The 14,689-nt window shown below is 37.6% G+C and overlaps 1 protein-coding gene across 1 annotated transcript in view; it reads right to left on the bottom strand.

The window, feature by feature from the left end:
* The window catches only part of cntn3a.1 (contactin 3a, tandem duplicate 1), a 142,264-nt gene that overhangs the window by 89,482 nt on the left and 38,093 nt on the right, over nucleotides 1-14,689 (bottom strand). The gene's annotated exons all lie outside the window — the stretch shown is intronic.

The following is a 14,689-nucleotide window of genomic DNA, read 5'->3' as shown; positions in this document are numbered from 1 at the left end:
TTCAAAGGGTGTGACTGACAGGCGGATTAACCAATCAGAAAGACGCATGCTCTGCTCGCATTGAAAACAAACACGTGAAAGGGGGAAAAAACAACATAAAAGACTGAGAAACTGGATTTTTGCAGACATCAACAATCGAAGCACCAAACTCTTATTTATCTCAGGTAAATAAACTTATATACTTTGCTTTGAATGATTCACACATTTTGGAGAAGAGATGTCTTTCGTGTTCAGCTGTGGTTTGACCATCTCAAGTTTGGACAGAGGATTTTCACTGGTCAAGCAAATGTTCCTCTACCTAGAGTATGTTGTCAATAGAGAAATTCCATTCAAAATGCATGGACAATTCACAGGCAAGGAAGGCATTTTTAAAGCTGTTTAAATCTCCATTTGACAAAATAAAGGTGGTAATTATAACGATTGTGTAATTTAGAAACGTTTTAACCGTTGTTAACACTTTGGTTGTTTGGTAACCGTCATATCTGCTGTTTGTGTTCAACCAGGAAGTGACATTATTATCTCCTGCTTCCAAAAAGAAAAAAAAAAAAAAATCAGAAAAAAGATTTTTAGTAAAATCTTATGTTTTGTGTAGTGAGATTTGTATAGTTTGAAAATGTAATGATTAGAGATGATTTGTTTATTTCCGTGTTCTTTGCCGGCAGACAGATGGGCGGATGCATTAGTCGCCAATTGGTAATCCAAAGATGAACTAAGAGTCTAGCAGTCTATCGCTGTCTCTGTCTGAATTCCAGCAGAAGATGGAGGGTCTCACTGCAGCCATTTGCAAAATCCCTCAGCGTCGGCAAGTCCACAGCGAATCAGGCAAATTTATGGGTTTGATGTGTTTGTGGAAAGATGTAATAATAGTCAGGCAGCGGATGATGTATGCACCAGTGATATCCCCCAATCACAAATCTAGGTACACACAAAACAATATAAGCCTCAGGAAATGATTCCCACTTCAGCAACTCCAAGTTATAAAGAGGGTGAACATGAAAATGCATTGTTTTAAAAAAGGACCTACGGACACAACAAAAGGTAAAGACTATATAATACACAACTGTTGTCTACTAAATATGCTTAAAGACAAACCTTCAGTACCTGGGAAGACATTCTTCTGCATAGCAATGGGTTTCGGATTCATACCAGATGCCCTACCTGATCTGACCCATTCTTTCATTCTAACTACTTTGACATGTTTGTGTGTATCTCCATGTAAAAAGTTATTTGTTGAGTCAAAAGAGGTCCACATTTGCTGCAGTTGTTGTTTAGAGAAATGCCAATTTGTGGCCGCTCTTACATCAGTATCTCTCATGGTTCAGCACATCGGCTGATCTCTGTCCTGCTGACATTTCCACATGATCAAATCAAGAGATTTGTGTACAAGTTTAGAGTGCTGCTGCAAACTGAAGAAAATAAACATTTTGTTAAAGCAAAGCCAGTATGGTCATCCTTAACAGCCACACAATCATTATGCCACTTGGTTTTACACACTACAGAGAATATAATTATAATAAAATATACTGTTCACGCTAATTTATAGTGATCGCTGTTAAATGAAAAGTGGTGCACTCAAGATTTTTTTTTCCTGGTCAGTCAAGACGATGATGGGGCTTGACTGACAGGTGGGCCAGTCAATCAGAGAAATCTATGGCCTGTCTATATCAAAACAAATGCTGACTAAATGTAAAGTAGAAAGTATTAAGTGGTAGAAAATGTAAGTAAGAAACATTCAGTATTCCAACATCTTGCCAATAATGGTGGAAAGTAATAAACAAGTTTCGGTTATGGATGGGTGATATATTGGATCGGTATCTGTAAATACTGGTTATCATCCAAAGCTTACAGACAAATATAAGACATCCGTATTGATTCGAGAAATCCCATACTGAATCATCTCTATAGTTTTCTCTTCCACACGAGCCCACTTATTTACAGCACATTAAAAATGACTTTACAGAGAAGTTCTTCACACTCTAGCATCTCTCTTTCCTCAAAGTATTGGTTTAGTGAGCGACTAACAAGCTGTCTGATCTACATTAACTGCTGAGTCAGGCTGTGCAGTCTCAGAGCTGCAGGGCCCCCCTCACAACACTCACAGTCTAATGTTGTGATTCATTTTAGTGCTGTTAATATTCTGTACTTTATCTGCCTCCGATAAGCAACACTCTGCTATCTACACAGAAGCACATTTAAGAATCCAGCAGGAGACATTTGCTGTAGTGTTAGACAAACCCACTGTATACAAAAGCCTTCCTATGTGAAAGTACCACTTATCTACAATATCTTCAAGGTGGGGGGAACTCAACAGTCTTTTGATTTATGGTGTTCAGACAGACGAATGCAGTTTTTTTTTTTTTTTTTTTAAAGGCTGGCGTAATTATTTCTCTCTAAAGGAACCATTTCAGCTTTGCAACCAATCAATGTGCACGCTATAGATAATAGAGCAGCACGGTGCAGTTTACACCTACACCTCGCACTGTTTTAGCAGAAATTACCAGAGAATAATTGGAAAGCATCTTCGGTAAGCTTATAAGACGCAGGATTAGCAGAGGAAAGAGGCAAGGTTTAGAGATGTTGTCATGAGTCATAGCACATTTTTGTTTGTACCATTGTTCTACACAAAATTAAGTCTAATTCCAAGTTTGTGTATGTCCAAGATTTTCACTTTGGTCCATTTAGGTAACAACTTAGCCATTTGTAAACTGATATGTTACCATAGACTGTATATATAAATGAACAAAGCTAACCCGCTAGCCAGCACATTTCAAATAGGAAGTGAACATAGGGGCGGTTCCGGCTCCATCAACTCTGCTTATGCTTGACCTTACGTTGAAAATTGTTTAAACCAGCTTTACACGATCTTAGTGTTTTTATTCCTCTATTTTGTTTGTAAATAAATTCCTATTCCTAATATGGAACTCTGCTCCAAATTTGCCCCGTAACTGCCAACACCACCAGATTCATTTGACTGAAGATGAAGAAGACACACTCCCTTAGGCCTTTAATAACATTGCAATAGGTTTCTTCTAACATCTAAGCTTCTGTCACCCCATTTGTAAAAGTTTCATTATGCATTGCATTTATTGATTATAACTACATTTACCTCAACAAATGCTTTACTTCTTCATAAGCCATGTTTTTATTTGTTTGGGATGGAGCTTGTCGGTACAGTCCAAACTTATTTCTACTGTTTAATGTGCAATGTATTTGCACATTAAACAGCAATGTTTAATCAAATGGACCTTAAGACAGGCCAATATCTACAGGGGTGCAGAAGGGTGCATTGCAACCTTAGTTCAAATGTCTGCACCCTTATTTCAGTTGCTAATTTAATGGCAAAAGGAGAAATTCAATTTGTCAACTGGACAAAATTTTACTTGGTTGAATATGTTTCGCAGCTCATCCAAGCTGCTTCTTCAGCTCTGGTCAAAAGGCTGGTGGATACTTCCTTATATCTGCCTGAAGAGAGGAGCTAACTATCGTGAAACTACTCTGAAACTAACACACCTACTTGTTTACAGTTTCTGTTATTTAGTTAGGCCTATTGAACTCTGTTGGTACATCCTCTTGTGAAGTGGGTGTTTTGTTTCTCCAATGTAGTGCTCGCTGCAGTCTTCATTGGAGAAACAAAACAGCCACTTCACAAGAGGATGCACCAACACAGATGAGAGAGCAGCAGTGGAGCTCAGTCTACCATACATGTCCACCTAAATGCCACAGACCACTCCTTTGAGGACAGTGAGGTACAGATCTAGCCAGAGAAAAGAACTGGTTTGAGACGGGAGTTAAAGAATTTATTTATTTTTTTGTTAAGAAAGAGAAGCCTTCCTTAAACAGAAATAGAGGACTCAGACATCATCTATCCCCTAATTACAATTCCATCCTCAAACCTAAATCAAAACAAACAGGAGAACAATAGGGGAAGCCAGGTCAGGTTCCGAGGTTTGAAAGCACCCATTATGGCCCTGGATGGTTATGCTAATAAGACCCCACACTCAGTGCAGTTCAATAGGCCTAATTAACTAACAGAAACTGTAAACAAGTAGGTGTGTTAGTTTCACAATAGTTTCACTATAGTTAGCTCCTCCCTTCAGGCAGATATAAGGAAGTAACCACCAGCATTTTGACCAGGATTGAAGAAGCAGCTTGAATGAACTGCGAAACGTCTTCAACCACATAAACTTTTGTTCAATTGACAAATTGAATTTCTCCTTTTGCCATGGATTCTACCTGGACGACAGAGGGCTTTTTCACACTTGCTATTTTAATGCGACTTAGTGTTAGCATATTATGTTTGCCCCCCTTTGAAACTCAAATGCACCCTCAGTTTGGTCTGCACCCTGCCTTTGCTTTAAGGTTGCAAAGTTTAAGTATGTTAGAAAATGTATTTATTCAAAAAAGAAAGGAATCCTGCACACCACTGCTCCCATTCACCCAACCCAGCCGCCTGAACATTGATATGCAAGGTCTGCTGTGCTTTTTTTCCCTGTCCATTCAGAATGTGTCTATTTAAAAAAACAAAACAAAAAAACAACAACATGTATTTATTATGTTTTGGTTACTGGACCCCAGAGCCTGATTTTGCCAGAGAGCTCCAAGGTGAAGCAGTCAGGGTATCAAAGCCAGTCAAAGCGTGTGTATAGATGAGCCTATCATAAATAACCTTTGATCACTGTCCTTACAGCACAGCACAGATTAGCTCTAACAATAGTGTAACTAGTCTTGGGATTATCATACATGCTTCAGTACTGCGTTCCCTCACAGACAGAGGCTGTGATCAATATTCCCCTGGAGGACGCTCACATATGGAGCAGACGCAGTAAAAAGCAACAGCGCCTGACGAGGCGAGCTGTCGTGTGCAGAGATCCTCGTATCACCAGGATCATGGCCTCCACCTCAGCGGACCTCACTACACCAAGCTCAGTCTATTCACACCACGTTCAGGGCCATGAAATTGGAGGTGGATTTGCATTTGTGTGCCTGAATTCTCCATTCTAATAAACAAGAGGTGATTGGGAAACAAGATGAAGCTGAAGCTTTCATTTGTCATAAACATCAGACATAAAAGGTACTAAGAGAAATGTTCTACAATGTCATTAAAGGTGCAGTTTTTGGTTGTTGGTCTGTCACCTGCTTGTTTCTATAGATATGCCATTGCTCTGTCTGGAACCACAGTATGACATGAAACGGGTCTATGATATATTTATTCAATTACAGGTGGTTTTATAGCTCAAAAATACCTGGAAAAAGCAAGCATTCTGACTGTGAGTGTGGCTGCCTCTCCACAGATCTAACCTGTAACTTGATCTGGTTTGGTCTCCATGGTGATACAACGCTTTAATACCATACTGTGAAACATTTCAAACAAAGCAATAACATCTCCACAGAGAAGAGCATTTGGTAGACCCACCACCATGAAAGTGCATTACACAATGCACCTTTAATTCGACCAAATGTGTGTCTGCTTGTGAGGTTAAAGCTGCACTTATTTTATTTTATTTTTTCTGGTGGAGGGTCTGCCACCAACATGTTTCCAAGCATTACCTGGAATGCTCCACAGTATGGTCCTAATCATTCTATCCTGCATTTACCCAGTTACAAGTGTTTTTATTGATTAAAAACATACTTTATAAATATGCATTATTACTGTGAGCATGAGGCATCACCTTTTGTACATATTAATGAAATGATCCAGGAAAAGCAATTACATCTCCATGGAGACAAGAAGGTGGCAGAAAAAGTTGCACCCATAAAATTGCTTGAATAAACACATTTTTTTTGCATAAAATGATCTGCAATTTAAAAATTGTTCGATCATTACTTTGGATAGAACAATTGCTCTCAATGAGATTTGTCATTGATTTTTAAAAATGTCCAAGAATAGCATCTTTATATATTTTTTGTTCCATACAGAGATTGCCCTTTGACCTTCAGGATATAAAATGCCATTATTTGATCCCATTACATCCGTCATGTCCGGACATGTGTGCCAAATCTAATGAAATTTCCTCCAGGCCTTATTGATATATTGTGTTGACAACAATAGGAGGTTAGAGCAGCCCTGGCCTCTGCGCTTCTAAATCTAATCATCTCATTCTTGACTTCAGAGGAATGCCACTTCCTTTAATAACACCATCCACACTGTGTTGTATTAAGAGAACTGAGATCAACCTTGGGCCATGAGAGCTCACAATGTTCTAGCAGTCTGTGTTTGCCACACGGTCACAACTATTGACCATGAAATTGAAATTATGACTTTAAAGTGCGTATGACAGATTTTTATGATTCTCAAATGTTGACCTAATTTGGTGAGATTATAACTATGGTAAATATAAATTATAGTTTTATTTAGTTATAGTATTTTGATGATGTGTTGTGTACATTTTTAGAATCTTTCTTTTCTCCTCCTTTTCTCCCCTCCTCTCTTTTGTATCCTTTGTCAAAGAGTCATTGGCAGTCCCAAAGGGGTAGTAGCACCTGGTTGCACAATGAGCATAATAATTTTACACAACAGAAGAAAAAAAAAAAATCAAGAAGCAATTTGCAAAGAAAATTTGAAAACGATGCTGATTCAATCCAAAAGTTCACAATTTACAAGCAAGAAACACATTTTCTCTGACACTTTAAACATGAATTCAACAAAATAAAGGTGTTTCTTATATTTGTATTTGTTAGATAATGTCCGTGTACATTAGAGGAGTTTTGCTAGGTTTGCTAGGAAGTCCCTTGTGTGATTTCTTACAAGGAAGTAGATTTTTAAACTTAAAAAATGGCCAAACTGGGGGGAAAAAAGTGTGAATATTTTTTTGCAAAAATCTTAAATATGTTATGTTAAATATGTTATAGTAAAATGAGTTGTCCAAGCTGTCATGGGCACTTCAACTTCCTTACCATGAAATACAAAATCTATCCTCACCTGCTTGTCTCCATGGAGATGTTAATGCTTTGCTTGAAATGTTCCATGGTATGACATTACACATTTATCTAGCAATTATTAATTGTGGGTGATTCTATTAAAAAAATAAATAAATAAAAAATAAAGAATACAACAATAATTCTCACTGAGAATAGTGTTGCCTCTCCACAGATGTAAGGTAGCCTGAAATGCAGCCTATAGTTGTCTCCCTTGAGATAGATATGTTTAATCTATACTGTGGAATTGGGCTGGGTATCATTAAGAAGTTGCCAATATGATGCATAAATCGATACACAGGCCACGATACGATACATATCACTATACAGTGCACTATCGATTTGATGCGATATATTTCAAAACAATTCAATACGGTTCAATAAATAATAAAGGCTAAATTATGGCTGTGATACTAAAAGTGTTTGTTAAACCACTTCTTGTACGAAGTTAATATGAAAAACATCCATTTTACTCATCAAAACAGTGAAAATGTCAAATGTGTTGCATAAAAGATTTTTGTTCTTCAAAACAAACAACAAATCTGTAGTGCTGTAACAAAATAATTTAGTAAAATATACCAAAAAATACTCGATACAGCAACCCATGATATCAATACTGTATCATCATATTAAATGATATTTCGCAATAACATCTCTGAAGACTGCAGCTGGTGAACCTTTCAACAGAATAGTTACATAATGCACTTAAACTGCACTTAAAATATTTGTCAGTGTTATTGTGACTTCCTATTTTATGAAATTATAAATATATAAGAATAACTAAGAAATCTTTACATTACACTCTTACACATACAGCATTACATAGTCTTTTCTTGGTTAAACACAGGGGCCTTGGCTTAATTGGTCAAAAGAAGTCGTCAAAAGAAACATTTTCAAAGCTTTTTATACTGTACAAATGGGCTAAGTACAGCTGTAATTCAGGGCTTCAGCTCGCCAGGGTTAATGGGCTGGTTTTACATCTTTTTCTCTTGACACATTGGACATAACTCTTGTCTTTTTAGAGTGGACTGAGTTTGCCAACTTCTTGCTCAGGCACAATCCAGTGGCTTTTAATAGTCTACCACAAATGTTCTGTAAAGCCCTTTTAGAATGTTATTTCTTTCATAACCTTCAAAATACTCAATCAATGAATTCACTTTTCTGACGTAGGTGCTATTTCTAGATACTCATGAGCAGGGGCATAATGGAAATGTACTTTAAAGTCATTTTAGATTGGCATAATTAGATGTTGAATATGAACTGAATTTTAGCTTAAAGAGAAAAAAAAACCCTTAATGCTGAGAAATATGCACAGTACGTTCAAATGTACAAAATTGGTATGCTTTGTGGCTGAGTGGTTAGCGCCGTAATTCTGTAATAATACAGCATGTTCTTTCAGCAAACATGATACATTTTAAGAACAAAGTGCTTCAGGTGGACTGGTGAATTTAAAGGTGCTCTGTAATTATAATGCCGCCAGGTCAAATTACAGGTCAGGTCTGCTTGGAGGCAACCGTGCACATAGTAAAAATCCATACTAATACTAGCAGAGAATTTGAAGTATTGATATGATAAAAAGACCTTTCCTGATTGATCCAAATCAGAAATTGTATAACACCACATTGTAATTTTAAAGAAATGACTATGATTTTTATTGGAAAACATTGTGTTTGTGGGTTTTGGTACCAAACATTGGCTTCAGGTATTAACCGTTCCAGACTGATGGTGCCGTATACGATACCCGGGAAAATGTTTTATATAACTGCGCATAGCTTTCCAACCTATGTTATTTTTATTTGAAAGGTTTATTTCACTCACAATGTACAAATACAAATCTAATATACACTGTGGAAATGTACGGAAGTGATGTGGCTCTGTGCCCTGGACCTGACACGAGCAGTTTCCATGACATGGGGAGTCATGGGGCGATGAGACTTTTTTTTTGTTTTGGATATTTTTAGTTTACTTACAGACTTGATATTTTGCACTTTTGTAGTTAAGGCCCTAATTTTATTTAATTTTTTTATGTCCAAAAAGTTGTTTATACATGTTTGCTGCGTGTTTTGTATGAAAGAGTGTGAATTATATTTTCCTTTTTTTTTTTTTTTTTCCTTTTTTTCATTTGTATTTCTGGTCCTATAGGTTTTATTACAGCCATATGACACTACTACAGCATGCAGATTGTGAAATAGCAAGTTGTACTGAAAAAAACAGGATGTATAACACTCCATTAGGAGGTAAAAGGGGCAGGGTCCGCTCCTTGCTTGGCTCCATGGAGATGTTATTTTTTGCCTGTAATGTTCCACAGTAGGACACTGAGCATATCTCCCTTGGATTTGTTCACTTATATGTGTTTTATAACTCAAACATACCTTAAAAAAAAAAAAAAAAAAAAAAAAAAAATGAATGAATTCTTACCATGTGCAGGCTTGCTTCTGTATTCATTGTGATTACCAAGTTTATTTCTATACTTTGAAATACAAAAGGCAAAACCGTAATATCTCCATGGAGTAAAGCTACACAGTGAACCTTTAGGCCTTGTCCTTAGTATTGAAATTCAGTTTGAAATCTGTATCGTGACAACAATAGTGATTACCCCATGTCAAAACTGTACATGTACGCCGAGCAGGCAGCAGAGTATGTGTGATGTGCTGAAGGACATTTGAACATCCTCTCACTTTCTTTGTCTTTTTCATCTCTCCGTCTCATATCCCCACTGCGCTCCTGTCTTTGTTCTCCCACGCTTCACGCCACGAAACCCTAACCATGACTGACACGTGACATTTCACCACTGATAGGCTTCAAAATGCACCTAATCAGTACACAGAGCGGCTGCCTGTGTCTCCTGACAATTACAACCCTGCTCCACCTTCCCCCATGTCTAAAAACATGATTATTTATAAACCCATATTGCATTTTGGTCAGACTATCCCCTGCTCCAGTGCTCCAAACAGATGTCATTTTCACCCGAGGCAAAACGAGCCGAATAAAAGACTACAAAAGCGGTGCGAATGATGGAAGAAAAACTACAGATAGACATATTTGCAAAGTAATTACACCGATAAGGAAGTTAGGTGAGACAGGAGCCTGTAAAAATGCAAATGATGTGCAATTATGGGCCAGAATTGATAGGAGGAATCATGAGCGGCCAATATACAAGGGAGTCGCATCCGGCATTGCTTTCATAAATACAGTTATTTCACCCTTCATTACACACACTGTTGCTTGGCTGGTTCTAAAAGCAGCTGAATGTAGATTGTGCGAGGGTGCGTATTCTTCAGCACCAGGGCCAAAGCTTTGTAAAAGAAGAAACGGCAAAAAGCCACCCAGGCGTTACAGAACACCAAACTAAGTCAAATGCCCATTTCAATTTAATTTGTTCAATTTTTGGTTTCTATATAAACTATTTGATTTGTGCAAGGCATTGTAAGTTTGGTTTTAACAGTATGAGACTAAGGCCAATGTTGATAAGGTGCTTGCTAAAATGTGTGACACAGTGAATCTATCAGAAGAATGAAATATTAGGACCATTGCCGTAGCAACTGACACAATATTCTACTTTTTGGATGGTGAAACGTCCTCAAGTTACTAAAGAGACAGTCCAGAATTTTGGACATAGGACCTCATTTCCTAGTTTGCCAGAGTGTTGGAGACGTGTGGAGACACTTTTTTAAATATTCCATCCAGTCCTTGTATTTGCAGAGGTCATTGGTGCTAGGCTAGTGCATGTCAATGGCCATAGTTAGCCTGCCATTAAAAACAGTCTTACCCACTCCACAAAGCACCCGAAACAAATCTGTTATTACATCAGACTGTCAGTGTAAATGTCTGTGTTGACAGAATAATTTTAGATGTAAAACCAACCATGTATTTGAAGGATTTATGTCCAAGCAGCAGCAGTGAGTTGTACTTCCTGATAGAAAATTTGGCAGCGGCGGACTGATATCACCTAGGACCTACCTTATCGGAAATGTAAAACTCCACTGCTGCTGAGAAAATAGTCCCTCAACATGCAACGATTCATGTGATGCAAGGTTAGTTTTATTTCAAACATTATTCTGTCAACACAGACATTCACATCGACAGTCTGGTGTAATAACAGATTTGCTTCAGGTGTTTTGTGGAGTGGGTAAGACTGTTTTTAGTGTCAGGCTAACTGTGGCCATAGACATGCACTAGCCTAGTACCAGCGACCTCTGCAAATACAAGAACTGGATGAAATATTTAAAAAAGTGTTTCTTCTCCAACACTCTGGCTAACTAGGAAATGAGGTCCGATGTCCAAAATTCCAGACTGTCCCTTTGAAAAGAAAAGCTGAAACCCATGAATCAAGTGACATTCCTGCAAGTCTCTATGTAATATCATTGCATACATGATGCCTGATGTTAAACCAATAGACATTTTAAATATTCTGACACTATAGTAGTACTATAGTAGTGACCAATTAGGTTGTTCCACACCTTTTTTATTTATTTATTTATTTTTTCATTGGCTTATTTGACTGAATGAATGAATCTCAGTAAAGCAAATAATAGTAAAATATTAAATATACATGACATTTGTGTGCCAGACTGGAAAAGCGGGCCCCAAATCTCTTCTTAGATGTGTGTTTGGAGGCCTTAGGAGCTCAGGAGAGGCACTACTGCACAGACGGCTAATGCCCTTCTATAGCCCAGCTGGCAACTGTTGTGGTATAATGTTGCACCCTGCATCAGTGCAAATCCTTTCACTTTACAACAAAAACAACCCCAGGAGATTAAAAAAGTCAATCGGGCTGAGATAACCAACTAGAGGATTCCTTCCAGCTCTCTCCCCAGCAGGCTGCGCAACCTTTGAAACATTTATTGTCAACAGGATCAAGAGGCTCGTGCTTTGAGAGGTTTAAGCCATGACCAGATGGTAACTGAAACTCTTATATCATCCATCTTTTAAGAGATTCAAAATGTAGCTATTTCAGTCTTTATAAATGCCAGACATTGTTTCTCTTAAGTAACAGCGCAGCATTAGTATTCATATGCCAACAGTGCATACATCAAAAAGCAGTCTGCAAATGCACAGTCTGCTGCCATTGGAAAAGCCATTTTGTAATGATCTACGCCGAGGTTTAAGCACAAGCTCCAGACGTATGGAATAATTATGGACTCACTATACACTGTCTTTTGTTCTTTTGAGGTTACATTATAGTAAATTTGACAAAAAGGAAGAAATTATCAACACTATTTTCAGCCATATATTCAGCCATCTGAAATGCAGTATTAGACTAATCCAAATTGGTGGTACACTACATAACCAAAATTGTATTATAATTTAACCAAAAGTAGGTCAACTAAAATGTCCAAGCTAAGCCAGAATGACAATAGCCTACTAGTAATTATGCTGTCCGTCTAACAGATCACATTTCTTGGTACATCAATTTGACAAAACATTCCAAATAACAAGGAATTTTATTTCAATTTTAACATAAATACTATTAAAACATAAACCAACATAAAAGTCTTTAACTCTAACCCGCGACGTCTATTGAGATTCTGATACATAGGCTATTCAGTTCTCGTTGTACTTTTGCAAACATTAACTTTGGTGTAGAAAACAGAGATGCTTAATTAAAAGGTTCATTGTGTAACTTTTCTGGTAGATGGCCTGTCAAATACTCCATGGAGATGTTACGGCTTTAACTGAAAGGTTTCACTTTATGGTATTAAATCTTTCTATCTTCAAGGAGACCAAACCTCACTCACAGTCAGAATGCTCAGTATTTTGAGCTATAAAACCTCCTGTTATTGAGTAAATGTAAAAGCTATTTAATGTCACACTGTGGAACATTCCAGGCAGAGCAATGACATATCCATAGAAACCTAGATTTGAGGAACATATTGTATCCTGTTGTATCATTTAATAATACAATCTTGAACTTCATTTCATGGTATTATGGCATTAAATTATAAAACACCAGATCACACCGAAATAAGAAAAAATAACTTGACATTTCTAAAAGCCTTCAAGCCACCCAGAGCACCAAGTCTTTTACAAATGACACCAAAGTGAATCCAATAACCTCCTCTGTGAAAGATTCCCTTGACCCGGTCCCCCCTCCATCACTGCAGCACTCACTTAATTAAGTTAAACCAAGAGCAATAAATACGATGGCTGACATATTGACGCTGATGCTCGTCTTCATGCGGAGAGACTCGGCGATGGATGGCACCAATCACTACAACATACAGCTCAGGTCAACCTTCAGAAATGGATAGGAAATATGACATGATCGACAGCCCTGTGGGGACTTAGGACACCTTTTCCCACTATATGCCAAGAGATTTAATGTTGTGTTGTGACAAAGAAGTGCCTGGATGAATATATTTTTGCCGCGGTGGTGCCAAGGCTCATCGGTGTGTCTGGCTATGGCAAAGAAACAGAGATTTCAATCTAGCTAAGCCATCTGTTCCCCGATACCAGCTCTGTCATTTGATATGGACTGCCCATCACCAGCAGAGGCCTCAAGTTCACCTTGCCATCAGAGACGCCTCCGACTGGCTCTTATAAAATGTGATGGATGAAGGCCGTAAAGCACCAACTAGGCTCTTGTCAAGGCCCAGCACACAATCACAGTCTTCATTACCCAAAAGTCAGAGTTTAACACGGATGGGCAGAACCAGAGCTCGAGCTCCAGTGTTACTGCAGGAAATATACAGGTTGGCATAGACAAAATGTGAATATAAGTTGGAGCTATTGTTAATTTATCTGCTGCTGAAACTTTTGATATGCAAGTTATGGTTAAGGTATATTTTATTGTCCCTGTTGACATTTTTCCTGTCAGCTAGGCTTGGTCAGGACTACATTAGCTGGAGGATTTTACCTATTGTGCATGTTTCAAGTATTTTTTGATAACATTGCTGATAGTGCAACCTTCAATGAGTCGCTTCAGGTATTGTATCATATTTCATCAAACAAATCAAGGACAAGTGAGAAACTGCACAGATTTTGTTTAAAACTTTCTGTAATAAAAAGTCTTGGATCCAGACTGTGGTCTGAATAGTGACATTCTGTAACGCCTGCCAGCCACACTGACACAGCACTTCAATGCTAATGATATTTGTAATAACACATTTGATGTTTTTTTTTTTTTACATTTTATTGCATAACAGGCACAAATACAAACAAACAAGGTATGCAATACTTTAGTTTTATTTTCAAACTTTCTACCCCTACACAACTACTTCTACTAGTGGCATAAGTATCATCACATCAGATAGGTGTTACTACAATAATGCCATACATTTTTCTCAATACCTTTTCAAGTAATCCTTAGAATTACTGTTTAAAATAATGCTTAGAAAGCAGAGGGAGTTGACCACTGGACATTGAATAAAGAGGGACATGTGGTTGAATGTGATGGAACATATGATTTTCAGTTGCTGTCAATCATAACACAGAAAGACAACAAGAACAGCAGTAGGTTCTAATATATTACAACCCCGAATACCAGTGCACCCAAACCTTTTTTATTTTTTTACCCCCTTTTTTTTTTTTTTTGCAAGAAAAAAAAATCACACTTTCTGTAAATCTCACTGTTTTTGTTAATTCATGTGTCTTCAGTGAAAAAGTGGCACATTCTTTAAATAAGTGGGATGAGGGACAGGGACCTAAATATCTGTGCAGGACAACAGAAAGAGGGACACCTACTTACTATTCTAAAAATGATGATTTTGTCTTTTTAAAGGTGCATTGTGTAACTTTTCTGATAGAGGCTCTATCAGATGCTTTTCTCCATGGA

Source organism: Boleophthalmus pectinirostris, unplaced genomic scaffold (assembly GCF_026225935.1).
Source record: "Boleophthalmus pectinirostris isolate CB_2022bp ecotype Guang Dong unplaced genomic scaffold, ASM2622593v1 HiC_scaffold_8, whole genome shotgun sequence".
Classification (NCBI taxonomy): domain Eukaryota; kingdom Metazoa; phylum Chordata; class Actinopteri; order Gobiiformes; family Gobiidae; genus Boleophthalmus; species Boleophthalmus pectinirostris.
The sequence above is the reverse complement of the archived record's forward strand: the minus strand, read 5'-3'. Positions and strand labels throughout refer to the sequence as shown.